The following is a 15,799-nucleotide window of genomic DNA, read 5'->3' as shown; positions in this document are numbered from 1 at the left end:
ATCTATCCTATATTCCCAGGCATGCAGTCCGATGTCCATGTCCGATCCCCAGAGACACAGTCCGATGTCCATCACTGATCCCCAGACACTCAGTCCGATGTCCATCTATCCCCAGGCACTCAGTCCAATGTCCATCTCCGATCCCCAGGCACTCAGCCCGATGTCAATCTATCCCCAGGCACTCAGTCCAGTGTCCATCTATCCCCAGGCACTCAGTCCAGTGTCCATCTATCCCCAGGCACTCAGTCCAATGTCCATCTCCGTTCCCCAGGCAGTCAAACCGCTGTCCATCTAGCCCCAGACAATCAGTCTGATGTCCATCTATCTCCAGACACGCAGTCCGATGTCCGTCTCAGCCCAGACACTCAGTCCGATGTCGATCTATCCCCAGACACTATCTCGTGGCATTCAGTCGACTGTCCATCTGTCCCAGGCACTCAATCCGCTGTCCATCTCCGATTCCCAGACACTCAATCCGATGTCCATCTATTCCTTGACACTCAGTCCGATGTCCATCTCCGTTCCCCAGACACGCAGTCTGATGTCCATCTATCTCCAGACACTCAGTGCAATGTCCATCTATCCCCAGGCACTCAGTGCAATGTCCATCTATCCCCAGGCACTCAGTGCAATGTCCATCTATCCCCAGGCACTCAGTGCAATGTCCATCTATCCCCAGGCACTCTGTCCAATGACCATCTATTCCCAGGCACACAGTCTGATATCCATCTCCGATCTCCAGACACTCAGTCCGATGTCAATCTATCCTCAGGCACTCAGTCCGATGTCCATCTATCCCCAGACACTCAGTCCGATGTCCATCTGTCGCCAGGCACTCAGTCCGATGTCCATCTATCCCCAGACACTCAGTCCGATGTCCATCTATCCCCAGGCACTCAGTCCAATGTCCATCTATCACCAGGCACACAGTCCGCTGTCCATACCCGAACCCCAGACACTCAGTCCAATGTCCATCTATCCCCAGGCACTCAATCCGATGTATATCTCCTATCCACAGACACTCAGTCCGATGTCCATCTATTGTTTGGCAATCAGTCCGATGTCCATCCCTGATCCCAAGTCACTCAGTCCAATGTCCATCTATCTCGAGACACTCAATCCAACATCCATCTCCGATCCGCAGGCACTGAGTCCAACGTCCATCTGTCCCCAGACACTCAGTCCAATGTTCATTTATTCCGAGGCACTCAGTCCAATATTCATCTACCCTCAGGCACTCAGTCCGATGTCCGTCTCCGATTCCCAGACACTCAGTCTGATTTCCTCTATCCTCTATCCCGAGGCACTCAGTCCGATGTCCAACTATCCCCAGACACTCAGCCCGATTTTGATCTCCGATACCCAGAAACTCAGTCCGATGTCCATCTATTCCCAGGCAGTCAGTCCGATGTCCATCTCCGATCCCCAGACACTCAGTCCAATGTCAATCTATCCCCAGGCACTCAGTCCGATGTCCATCTATTCCCAGGCATTTAGTCCGATGCCCATCCCTGATCCCGAGACACTCACTCCCATATCCATCTATCCTATATTCCCAGGCACGCAGTCCGATGTCCATCTATCCCCAGATACTCAATCCGAGGTCCATCCCTGACCCCCAGGCACTGAGTCCAATGTCCAACTATCCCTAGGGATTCAGACCAATATCCATCTATCCCCAGACACTCAGTCCGATGTCCATCTATCCTCAGGCACTCAGTCCGATATCGATTTAGCCCCAGACACTCAGTCCGATGTCCAACTATCCCCAGACACTCAGTCCGTTGTGCATCTCCTTTTCCCAGACACTCAGTCCAATGTCCATCTATCCCCAGGCACTCAGTCCGCTGATCATCTATCCGCAGACACTCATTCCGATGTCCATCTATCTCCAGACCGTCCGTCCGAGGTCCATCTATCCCGAGGCATTCAATCTGATGCCCATCGATCCTCAGACACTCAGTCCGATGTCCATCCCTGATCCCCAGACACTCAGTCAGATGTCAATCTATCCCAAGACACTCCGTCCAATGTCCATCTATCCCCAGGCACTCAGTCCGATGTCCATCTATCCCCAGATACTCAATCCGATATTCATCTCTGACCCCCAGGCACTGAGTCCAATGTCCAATTATCCCCAGGGATTCAGACCAATATCCATCTATCCCCAGACACTCAGTCCGATGTCCATCTATTCCCAGGCATTTAGTCCGATGCCCCTCCCTGATCGAGACACTCACTCCCATGTCCATCTATCCTATATTCCCAGGCATGCAGTCCGATGTCCATGTCCGATCCTCAGAGACTCAGTCCGATGTCCATCACTGATCCCCAGACACTCAGTCCGATGTCCATCTATCCCCAGGCACTCATCCGATGTCCATCCCTGATCCCGAGACAATCAGTGCAATGTACATCTATCCTATATTCCCTGGCACTCAGTCCAATGTCCATCTCCGATCCCCAGGCACTCAGCCCGATGTCAATCTATCCCCAGGCACTCAGTCCAATGTCCATCTATTCCCAGGCATTTAGTCCGATGCCCATCCCTGATCCCGAGACACTCACTCCCATATCCAGCTATCCTATATTCCCAGGAACGCAGTCCGATGTCCATTTATTCCCAGGCACTCAGTCCAATATTCATCAATCCTCAGGCACTCAGTCCGATGTCCGTCTCCGATTCCCAGACACTCAGTCTGATTTCCTCTATCCTCTATCCCGAGGCACTCAGTCCGATGTCCAACTATCCCCAGACACTCAGCCCGATTTTGATCTCCGATACCCAGAAACTCAGTCCGATGTCCAACCCTGATCCCGAGACACTCAGTCCAATGTCCATCTCTGATCCCCAGGCACTCAGTCCGATGTCCATCTATTCCCAGGCACTCAGTCCGATGTCCATCTCCGATCCCCAGACACTCAGTCCAATGTCAATCTATCCCCAGACACTCAGTTCGATATCCAACTACCATCTATCTCAGGCACTCAGTCCGATCTACATCTATCCCCCGACACTGAGTCCGAAGTCAATCTTTCCACAAGCACTCTGTCCAATGTCCATCTAACCCCAGACACTCAGACCAATGTCCATCCCTGATCCCCAGGCACTGAGTCCAATGTCCATCTATCCCCAGGGATTCAGACCAATATCCATCTATCCCCAGACACTGAGTCAGTGTCCATCTATTCCCAGGCACTCAGACCAATGTCCATCTATCCCAGATACTTTGTCCGATGTCCATCTATCCCCCGGCACTCAGTCCGATGTCCATCTATCGCCAGACACTCAGTCCAGTGTCCATCTATCCCCAGGCACTCAGTCCAATGTCCATTTCCGTTCCCCAGGCAGTCAAACCGCTGTCCATCTAGCCCCAGACAATCAGTCTGATGTCCATCTATCTCCAGACACGCAGTCCGATGTCCGTCTATCCCCAGACACTCAGTCCGATGTCGATCTATCCCCAGACCCTATCTCGAGGCATTCAGTCGACTGTCCATCTGTCCCAGGCACTCAATCCGCTGTCCATCTCCGATTCCCAGACACTCAATCCATTCCCCAGACACTCAGTCTGATGTCCATCTATCTCCAGACACTCAGTGCAATGTCCATCTATCCCCAGGCACTCAGTGCAATGTTCATCTATCCCCAGGCACTCAGTGCAATGACCATCTATCCCCAGACACTCAGTCCGATGTCCATCTATTCCCAGGCACACAGTCTGATGTCCATCTCCGATCTCTAGACACTCAGTCCGATGTCAATCTAACCTCAGGCACTCAGTCCGATGTCCATCTATCCCCAGACACTCAGTCCGATGTCCATCTGTCGTCAGGCACTCAGTCCGATGTCCATCTATCCCCAGACACTCAGTCCGATGTCCATCTGCCCCCAGGCACTCAGTCCGATGTCCATCTATCCCCAGACACTCAGTCCGATGTCCATCTATCCCCAGGCACTCAGTCCAATGTCCATCTATCACCAGGCACACAGTCCGCTGTCCATCTCCGAACCCCAGACACTCAGTCCAATGTCCATCTATCCCCAGGCACTCAATCCGATGTCCATCTCCTATCCACAGACACTCAGTCCGATGTCCATCTATTGTTTGGCAATCAGTCCGATGTCCATCCCTGATCCCAAGACACTCAGTCCAATGTCCATCTATCTCGAGACACTCAATCCAACATCCATCTCCGATCCGCAGGCACTGAGTCCAACGTCCATCTGTCCCCAGACACTCAGTCCAATGTCCATTTATTCCCAGGCACTCAGTCCAATATTCATCTATCCTCAGGCACTCAGTCCGATGTCCGTCTCCGATTCCCAGACACTCAGTCTGATTTCCTCTATCCTCTATCCCGAGGCACTCAGTCCGATGTCCAACTATCCTCAGACACTCAGCCCGATTTTGATCTCCGATACCCAGAAACTCAGTCCGATGTCCAACCCTGATCCCGAGACACTCAGTCCAATGTCCATCTCTGATCCCCACGCACTCAGTCCGACGTCCATCTATCCCAGACACTCAGTCCGACGTCAATCTATCCCAGACACTCAGTCCTATGTCCATCCCTGATCTCCAGACACTGAGTCTGATGTCCATCTCCGATCCCCAGACACACAGTCCAATATTCATCTATCATCTATCTGTGGCACTCAGTCCGATCTGCATCTACCCCCAGACACTGAGTCCGAAGTCAATTTTTCCACAGGCATTCAGCCCAATGTTCATCTTTCCCCAGGCACTCAGTCCGATGTCCAGCTGTCCCCAGGCACTCAGTCCGATGTCCATCTATCCCCAGACACTCAGTCCGATGTCCATCTCCGTTCCCTAGACACTCAGTCCAATGTCCATTTATCCCGAGGCACTCAGTCCAATGTCCATCTATCCCAGACAGACAGTCCGATGTCCATCTATCCCCAGACACTCAGTCCGATGTCCATCTATCCCTACACACTCAGACCAATGTCCATCTATCCCCAGGCACTCACTCCGATGTCCATCCCTGATCCCCAGACAGTCAGTCCTGTGTCCATCTACCCCAGACACTCAGTCCAATGTCTATCTATCCCCAGGCACTCAGACCAATATCCATCTATCATCCATCTCAGGCACTCAGTCCGATCTACATCTATCCCCAGACACTGAGCCCGAAGTCAATCTTTACACAAGCACTCAGTCCAATGTCCATCTAACCCCAGACACTCAGAGCGATGTCCATCCCTGATCCCCAGGCACTGTGTCCAATGTCCATCTATCCCCAGGGATTCAGACCAATGTCCATCTATCCCCAGACACTCAGCCCAATGTCCATCTATCCCCAGACACTCAGAGTGATGTCCATCCCTGATCCCCAGGCACTCAGTCCTATGTCCATCTATTCCCAGGCATTTAGTCCGATGCCCATCCCTGATCCCGAGACACTCACTCCCATATCCATCTATCCTATATTCCCAGGCACGCAGTCCGATGTCCATCTATCCCCAGATAATCAATCCGAGGTCCATCCCTGACCCCCAGGCACTGAGTCCAATGTCCAACTATCCCCAGGGATTCAGACCAATATCCATCTATCCCCAGACACTCAGTCCGATGTCCATCTAACCTCAGGCACTCAGTCCGATATCCATTTAGCCCCAGACACTCAGTCCGATGTCCAACTATCCCCAGACACTCAGTCCGTTGTGCATCTCCTTTTCCCAGACACTCAGTCCAATGTCCATCTATCCCCAGGCACTCAGTCCGATGATCATCTATCCGCAGACACTCATTCCGATGTCCATCTATCTCCAGACCGTCCGTCCGAGGTCCATCTATCCCGAGGCATTCAATCTGATGTCCATCGATCCTCAGACACTCAGTCCGATGTCCATCCCTGATCCCCAGACACTCAGTCAGATGTCAATCTATCCCAAGACACTCCGTCCAATGTCCATCTATCCCCAGGCACTCAGTCCGATGTCCATCTATCCCCAGATACTCAATCCGATGTTCATCCCTGACCCCCAAGCACTGAGTCCAATGTCCAATTATCCCCAGGGATTCAGACCAATATCCATCTATCCCCAGACACTCAGTCCGATGCCCATCTATTCCCAGGCATTTAGTCCGATGCCCCTCCCTGATCGAGACACTCACTCCCATGTCCATCTATCCTATATTCCCAGGCATGCAGTCCGATGTCCATGTCCGATCCCCAGAGACTCAGTCCGATGTCCATCACTGATCCCCAGACACTCAGTCCGATGTCCATCTATCCCCAGGCACTCAGTCCAATGTCCATCTCCGATCCCCAGGCACTCAGCCCGATGTCAATCTATCCCCAGGCACTCAGTCCAATGTCCATCTATTCCCAGGCATTTAGTCCGATGCCCATCCCTGATCCCGAGACACTCACTCCCATATCCATCTATCCTATATTCCCAGGCACGCAGTCCGATGTCCATCTATCCCCAGATACTCAATCCGACGTCCATCCCTGACCCCTCGGCACTGAGTCCAATGTCCAACTATCCCAAGGGATTCAGACCGATATCCATCTATCCCCAGACACTCAGTCCGATGTCCACCTATCACCAGGCACTCAGTCTGACATCCATCCCTGATTCCGAGACACTCACTCCCATGTCCATCTATCCTATATTCCCAGGCACGCAGTCCGATGTACATCTCCGATCCCCAGACACTCAGTCCGATGTCCATCACTGATTCCCAGACACTCAGTCCGATGTCTATCTATCCCCAGGCACTCAGTCCGATGTCCATCTATCCCCAGACACTCAGTCCGATGTCCATCTCTGATTCCCAGGCACTCAGTCCGATGTCCATCTATCACCAGACACTCAGTCCGATGTACATCTCCGTTCCCCAGGCACTCAGTCCGATATCCATCTATCCCCAGGAACTCAGTCCGATGTCCATCTATCCCCAGTCACTCAGTCCGATGTCCATCTATCCCCAGGCACTCAGTCTGATGTTCATCTATCCACAGACACTCAGTCCGATGTCCATCTCCGATCCCCAGGCACTCAGTCCAATGTCCATCTCTCCCCAGACACTCAGTCCGATGCTCATTTAGTCCCAGACACTCAGTCCGATGTCCATTCCGTTCCTCAGGCACTCAATCCAACGTCCATCTAACCGCAGCCACTCAGTCCAATGTCCATCTCTGTTCCTCAGGTGCTCAGTCCGATGTCCATCAATCCCAGACACTCAGTCCGATGTCCATCTCCGCTCCCCAGGCACTCAGTCCAATGTGCATCTATCACCAGGAACTCAGTCCAATGTCCATCTATCCCCAGGCACTCAGTCCGATGTCCATCTATCCCCATGCACTCAATCCGATGTCCACTTCCGTTCCTCAGGTTCTCAGTCCAATGTCCATCTATCCCCAGACACTCAGTCCAATGTCCATTTATCCCCAGACACTCAGTCCGATGGCCATCTCTGCTCCCCAGGCACTCGGTCCGATGTCTATATCCGCTACCCAGGCACTCAGTCCGATGTCCATCTCTGCTCCCCAGGCACTCAGTCCGATGTCCATCTCCGATCCCCAGACTCTCAGTCCGATGTCAATCTATCCCCAGGCACTCAGTCCAATGTCCATCTCCGATGCCCAGGCACTCAGTCCGATGTCAATCGATCCACAGACACTCAATCCAACATCCATCTCCGATCCCAAGGCACTCAGTCCAATGTCAATCTATCCCCAGGCACTCAGTCCGCTGTCCATCTCCGATCCCCAGACACTCACTCCAATGTTCATCTATCCCCAGGCACTGAGTCCGACGTCCATCTATCCCAGACACTCAGTCCGACGTCCATCTATTCCAGACACTCAGTCCTATGTCCATCCCTGATCTCCAGACACTGAGTCTGATGTCCATCTCCGATCCCCAGACACACAGTCCAATATTCATCTATTATCTATCTGTGGCACTCAGTCCGATCTGCATCTACCCACAGACACTGAGTCCGAAGTCAATTTTTCCACAGGCATTCAGCCCAATGTTCATCTTTCCCCAGGCACTCAGTCCGATGTCCAGCTGTCCCCAGGCACTCAGTCCGATGTCCATCTATCCCCAGACACTCAGTCCGATGTCCATCTCCGTTCCCTAGACACTCAGTCCAATGTCCATTTATCCCGAGGCACTCAGTCCAATGTCCATCTATCCCAGACAGACAGTCCGATGTCCATCTATCCCCAGACACTCAGTCCGATGTCCATCTATCCCAACACACTCAGACCAATGTCCATCTATCCCCAGGCACTCACTCCGATGTCCATCCCTGATCCCCAGACAGTCAGTCCTGTGTCCATCTACCCCAGATACTCAGTCCAATGTCCATCTATCCCCAGGCACTCAGACCAATATCCATCTATCATCCATCTCAGGCACTCAGTCCGATCTACATCTATCCCCAGACACTGAGCCCGAAGTCAATCTTTACACAAGCACTCAGTCCAATGTCCATCTAACCCCAGACACTCAGAGCGATGTCCATCCCTGATCCCCAGGCACTGTGTCCAATGTCCATCTATCCCCAGGGATTCAGACCAATGTCCATCTATCCCCAGGGTATCAGACCAATGTCCATCTATCCCCAGACACTCAGCCCAATGTCCATCTATCCCCAGACACTCAGAGTGATGTCCATCCCTGATCCCCAGGCACTCATTCCAATGTCCATCTATTCCCAGGCATTTAGTCCGATTCCCATCCCTGATCCCGAGACACTCACTCCCATATCCATCTATCCTATATTCCCAGGCACACAGTCCGATGTCCATCTATCCCCAGATACTCAATCCGAGGTCCATCCCTGACCCCCAGGCACTGAGTCCAATGTCCAACTATCCCCAGGGATTCAGACCAATATCCATCTATCCCCAGACACTCAGTCCGATGTCCACCTATCAACAGGCACTCAGTCTGACATCCATCCCTGATTCCGAGACACTCACTCCCATGTCCATCTATCCTATATTCCCAGGCACGGAGTCCAATGTACATCTCCGATCCCCAGACACTCAGTCCGATGTCCATCACTGATCCACAGATCCTCAGTCCGATGTCTATCTATCCCCAGGCACTCAGTCCGATGTCCATCTATCCCCAGACACTCAGTCAGAGGTCCATCTCTGATTCCCAGGCACTCAGTCCGATGTCCATCTATCACCAGATACTCAGTCCGATGTACATCTCCGTTCCCCAGGCACTCAGTCCAATGTCCATCTATCCCCAGGCACTCAGTCCGATGTCCATTTATCCCCAGGCACTCAGTCCGATGTCCATCTATCCTCAGAGACTCAGTCCGATGTACATCTCCGATCCCCAGGCACTCAATCCGATGTCCATCTATCCCCAGGCACTCAGTCCAATGTCCATCTATCCCCAGGCACTCAGTCCGATGTCCATCTATCCACAGACACTCAGTCCAATGTCCATCTCCGCTCCCCAGGCACTCAGTCCAATGTCCATCTATCACCAGGAACTCAGTCCAATGTCCATCTATCCCCAGGCACTCAGTCCGATGTCCATCTATCCCCATGCACTCAATCCTATGTCCATTTCCGTTCCTCAGGTTCTCAGACCGATGTCCATCTATCCCCAGACACTCAGTCCAATGTCCATTTATCCCCAGACACTCAGTCCGATGTCCATCTCTGCTCCCCAGGCACTCAGTCCGATGTCTATCTCCGCTCCCCAGGCACTCAGTCCGATGTCCATCTATCCCCAGCCACTCAGTCCGATGTCAATCTATCACCAAGCACTGAGTCCGCTGTCCATCTCTGATCCCCAGACACTCAGTCCGATGTCCATCTATCTCCAGACACTCAGTCCGATGTCCATCTATCCCCAGCCACTCAGTCTGATGTCCATCTTTCCTCAGGCACTCAGTCCGATGTCCATCTATCCCCAGACACTCAGTCCAATGTCCATTTATCCCCAGACACTCAGTCCGATGTCCATCTCTGCTCCCAAGGCACTCAGTCCGATGTCTATCTCCGCTCCCCAGGCACTCAGTCCGATGTCCATCTCTGCTCCCCAGGCACTCAGTCCGCTGTCCATCTCTGATCCCCAGACACTCAGTCCGATGTCCATCTATCTCCAGACACTCAGCCCGATGTCCATCTATCCCCAGCTACTCAGTCCGATGTCAATCTATCCCCAAGCACTCAGTCCGCTGTCCATCTCTGATCCCCAGACACTCAGTCCGATGTCCATCTCTGCTCCCAAGGCACTCAGTCCGATGTCTATCTCCGCTCCCCAGGCACTCAGTCCGATGTCCATCTCTGCTCCCCAGGCACTCAGTCCGCTGTCCATCTCTGATCCCCAGACACTCAGTCCGATGTCCATCTATCTCCAGACACTCAGCCCGATGTCCATCTATCCCCAGCTACTCAGTCCGATGTCAATCTATCCCCAAGCACTCAGTCCGATGTCAATCTATCCCCAAGCACTCAGTCCGCTGTCCATCTCTGATCCCCAGACACTCAGTCCGATGTCCATCTATCTCCAGACACTCAGTCCGATGTCCATCTATCCCCAGCCGCTCAGTCTGATGTCCATCTATCCTCAGGCACTCAGTCCGATATCCATTTAGCCCCAGACACTCAATCCGATGTCCATCTATCTCCAGACACTCCGTCCGAGGTCCATCCATCCCGAGGCATTCAATCTGATGTCCATCGATCCCCTAGACACTCAGTCCGATGTCCATCCCTGATCCCCAGACACTCAGTCCGATGTCAATCTATCCCAAGACACTCAGTCCAATGTCCATCTATCCGCAGGCACTCAGACCGATGTTCATCCATTCCAGACACTTAGTCCGATGTCAATCTATCCCCAGGCACTCAGTCCAATGTCCATCTCCGATGCCCAGGCACTCAGTCCGATGTCAATCGATCCACAGACACTCAATCCAACATCCATCTCCGATCCCAAGGCACTCAGTCCAATGTCAATCCATCCCCAGGCACTCAGTCCGCTGTCCATCTCCGATCCCCAGACACTCACTCCAATGTTCATCTATCCCCAGGCACTGAGTCCGACGTCCATCTATCCCAGACACTCAGTCCGACGTCCATCTATCCCAGACACTCAGTCCTATGTCCATCCCTGATCTCCAGACACTGAGTCTGATGTCCATCTCCGATCCCCAGACACACAGTCCAATATTCATCTATTATCTATCTGTGGCACTCAGTCCGATCTGCATCTACCCCCAGACACTGAGTCCGAAGTCAATTTTTCCACAGGCATTCAGCCCAATGTTCATCTTTCCCCAGGCACTCAGTCCGATGTCCAGCTGTCCCCAGGCACTCAGTCCGATGTCCATCTATCCCCAGACACTCAGTCCGATGTCCATCTCCGTTCCCTAGACACTCAGTCCAATGTCCATTTATCCCGAGGCACTCAGTCCAATGTCAATCTATCCCAGACAGACAGTCCGATGTCCATCTATCCCCAGACACTCAGTCCGATGTCCATCTATCCCAACACACTCAGACCAATGTCCATCTATCCCCAGGCACTCACTCCGATGTCCATCCCTGATCCCCAGACAGTCAGTCCTGTGTCCATCTACCCCAGACACTCAGTCCAATGTCCATCTATCCCCAGGCACTCAGACCAATATCCATCTATCATCCATCTCAGGCACTCAGTCCGATCTACATCTATCCCCAGACACTGAGCCCGAAGTCAATCTTTACACAAGCACTCAGTCCAATGTCCATCTAACCCCAGACACTCAGAGCGATGTCCATCCCTGATCCCCAGGCACTGTGTCCAATGTCCATCTATCCCCAGGGATTCAGACCAATGTCCATCTATCCCCAGGGTATCAGACCAATGTCCATCTATCCCCAGACACTCAGCCCAATGTCCATCTATCCCCAGACACTCAGAGTGATGTCCATCCCTGATCCCCAGGCACTCATTCCAATGTCCATCTATTCCCAGGCATTTATTCCGATGCCCATCCCTGATCCCGAGACACTCACTCCCATATCCATCTATCCTATATTCCCAGGCACGCAGTCCGATGTCCATCTATCCCCAGATACTCAATCCGAGGTCCATCCCTGACCCCCAGGCACTGAGTCCAATGTCCAACTATCCCCAGGGATTCAGACCAATATCCATCTATCCCCAGACACTCAGTCCGATGTCCACCTATCAACAGGCACTCAGTCTGACATCCATCCCTGATTCCGAGACACTCACTCCCATGTCCATCTATCCTATATTCCCAGGCACGGAGTCCAATGTACATCTCCGATCCCCAGACACTCAGTCCGATGTCCATCACTGATCCACAGATCCTCAGTCCGATGTCTATCTATCCCCAGGCAATCAGTCCGATGTCCATCTATCCCCAGACACTCAGTCAGAGGTCCATCTCTGATTCCCAGGCACTCAGTCCGATGTCCATCTATCACCAGATACTCAGTCCGATGTACATCTCCGTTCCCCAGGCACTCAGTCCAATGTCCATCTATCCCAAGGCACTCAGTCCGATGTCCATTTATCCCCAGGCACTCAGCCCGATGTCCATCTATCCTCAGAGACTCAGTCCGATGTACATCTCCGATCCCCAGGCACTCAATCCGATGTCCATCTATCCCCAGGCACTCAGTCCAATGTCCATCTATCCCCAGGCACTCAGTCCGATGTCCATCTATCCACAGACACTCAGTCCAATGTCCATCTCCGCTCCCCAGGCACTCAGTCCAATGTCCATCTATCACCAAGAACTCAGTCCAATGTCCATCTATCCCCAGGCACTCAGTCCGATGTCCATCTATCCCCATGCACTCAATCCTATGTCCATTTCCGTTCCTCAGGTTCTCAGACCGATGTCCATCTATCCCCAGACACTCAGTCCAATGTCCATTTATCCCCAGACACTCAGTCCGATGTCCATCTCTGCTCCCCAGGCACTCAGTCCGATGTCTATCTCCGCTCCCCAGGCACTCAGTCCGATGTCCATCTATCCCCAGCCACTCAGTCCGATGTCAATCTATCACCAAGCACTGAGTCCGCTGTCCATCTCTGATCCCCAGACACTCAGTCCGATGTCCATCTATCTCCAGACACTCAGTCCGATGTCCATCTATCCCCAGCCACTCAGTCTGATGTCCATCTTTCCTCAGGCACTCAGTCCGATGTCCATCTATCCCCAGACACTCAGTCCAATGTCCATTTATCCCCAGACACTCAGTCCGATGTCCATCTCTGCTCCCAAGGCACTCAGTCCGATGTCTATCTCCGCTCCCCAGGCACTCAGTCCGATGTCCATCTCTGCTCCCCAGGCACTCAGTCCGCTGTCCATCTCTGATCCCCAGACACTCAGTCCGATGTCCATCTATCTCCAGACACTCAGCCCAATGTCCATCTATCCCCAGCTACTCAGTCCGATGTCAATCTATCCCCAAGCACTCAGTCCGCTGTCCATCTCTGATCCCCAGACACTCAGTCCGATGTCCATCTCTGCTCCCAAGGCACTCAGTCCGATGTCTATCTCCGCTCCCCAGGCACTCAGTCCGATGTCCATCTCTGCTCCCCAGGCACTCAGTCCGCTGTCCATCTCTGATCCCCAGACACTCAGTCCGATGTCCATCTATCTCCAGACACTCAGCCCGATGTCCATCTATCCCCAGCTACTCAGTCCGATGTCAATCTATCCCCAAGCACTCAGTCCGATGTCAATCTATCCCCAAGCACTCAGTCCGCTGTCCATCTCTGATCCCCAGACACTCAGTCCGATGTCCATCTATCTCCAGACACTCAGTCCGATGTCCATCTATCCCCAGCCGCTCAGTCTGATGTCCATCTATCCTCAGGCACTCAGTCCGATATCCATTTAGCCCCAGACACTCAATCCGATGTCCATCTATCTCCAGACACTCCGTCCGAGGTCCATCCATCCCGAGGCATTCAATCTGATGTCCATCGATCCCCTAGACACTCAGTCCGATGTCCATCCCTGATCCCCAGACACTCAGTCCGATGTCAATCTATCCCAAGACACTCAGTCCAATGTCCATCTATCCGCAGGCACTCAGACCGATGTCCATCTATTCCAGACACTTAGTCCGATGTCCATCTATCCCCAGGCACTCAATCCGATGTCCATCTATCCCCAGACACTGAGTCAGTGTCCATCTATTCCCAGGCACTCAGACCAATGTCCATCTATCCCAGACACTTAGTCCGATGTCCATCTATCCCCCGGCACTCAGTCCGATGTCCATCTATCGCCAGACACTCAGTCCAGTGTCCATCTATCCCCAGGCACTCAGTCCAATGTCCATCTCCGTTCCCCAGGCAGTCAAACCGCTGTCCTTCTAGCCCCAGACAATCAGTCTGAAGTCCATCTATCTCCAGACACGCAGTCCGATGTCCGTCTCTCCCCAGGCACTCAGTCCGATGTCGATCTATCCCCAGATACTATCTCGAGGAATTCAGTCGACTGTCCATCTGTCCCAGGCACTCAATCCGCTGTCCATCTCCGATACCCAGACACTCAATCCGATGTCCATCTATTCCTTGACACTCAGTCCGATGTCCATCTCCGTTCCCCAGACACTCAGTCTGATGTCCATCTATCTCCAGACACTCAGTGCAATGTCCATCTATCCCCAGGCACTCAGTCCGATGTCCATCTATCCCCAGGCACTCTGTCCAATGACCATCTATCCCCAGACACTCAGTCCGATGTCCATCTATTCCCAGGCACACAGTCTGATATCCATCTCCGATCTCCAGACACTCAGTCCGATGTCAATCTATCCTCAGGCACTCAGTCCGATGTCCATCTATCCCCAGACACTCAGTCCGATGTCCATCTGTCGCCAAGCACTCAGTCCGATGTCCATCTATCCCCAGACACTCAGTCCGATGTCCATCTGCCCCCAGGCACTCAGTCCGATGTCCATCTATCCCCAGACACTCAGTCCGATGTCCATCTATCCCCAGGCACTCAGTCCAATGTCCATCTATCACCAGGCACACAGTCCGCTGTCCATCTCCGAACCCCAGACACTCAGTCCAATGTCCATATATCCCCAGGCACTCAATCCGATGTCCATCTCCTATCCACAGACACTCAGTCCGATGCCCATCTATTGATGGGCAATCAGTCCGATGTCCATCCCTGATCCCAAGACACTCAGTCCAATGTCCATCTATCTCGAGACACTCAATCCAACATCCATCTCCGATCCGCAGGCACTGAGTCCAACGTCCATCTGTCCCCAGACTCTCAGTCCAATGTCCATTTATTCCCAGGCACTCAATCCAATATTCATCTATCCTCAGTCACTCAGTGCGATGTCCGTCTCCGATTCCCAGACACTCAGTCTGATTTCCTCTATCCCCTATCCCGAGGCACTCAGTCCGATGTCCAACTATCCCCAGACACTCAGCCGGATTTTGATCTCCGATACCCAGAAACTCAGTCCGATGTCCAAATCTGATCCCGAGACACTCAGTCCAATGTCCATCTCTGATCCCCAGGCACTCAGTCCGATGTCCATCTATTCCCAGGCACTCAGTCCGATGTCCATCTCCGATCCCCAGACACTCAGTCCAATGTCAATCTATCCCCAGACACTCAGTCCGATATCCAACTACCATCTATCTCAGGCACTCAGTCCGATCTACATCTATCCCCCGACACTGAGTCCGAAGTCAATCTTTCCACAAGCACTCTGTCCAATGTCCATCTAACCCCAGACACTCAGACCAATGTCCATCCCTGATCCCCAGGCACTGAGTCCA

Source organism: Pristiophorus japonicus, chromosome 6 (assembly GCF_044704955.1).
Source record: "Pristiophorus japonicus isolate sPriJap1 chromosome 6, sPriJap1.hap1, whole genome shotgun sequence".
In the NCBI taxonomy this organism is placed as follows: Eukaryota; Metazoa; Chordata; class Chondrichthyes; family Pristiophoridae; genus Pristiophorus; species Pristiophorus japonicus.
Note: the sequence above shows the minus strand (reverse complement) of the source record.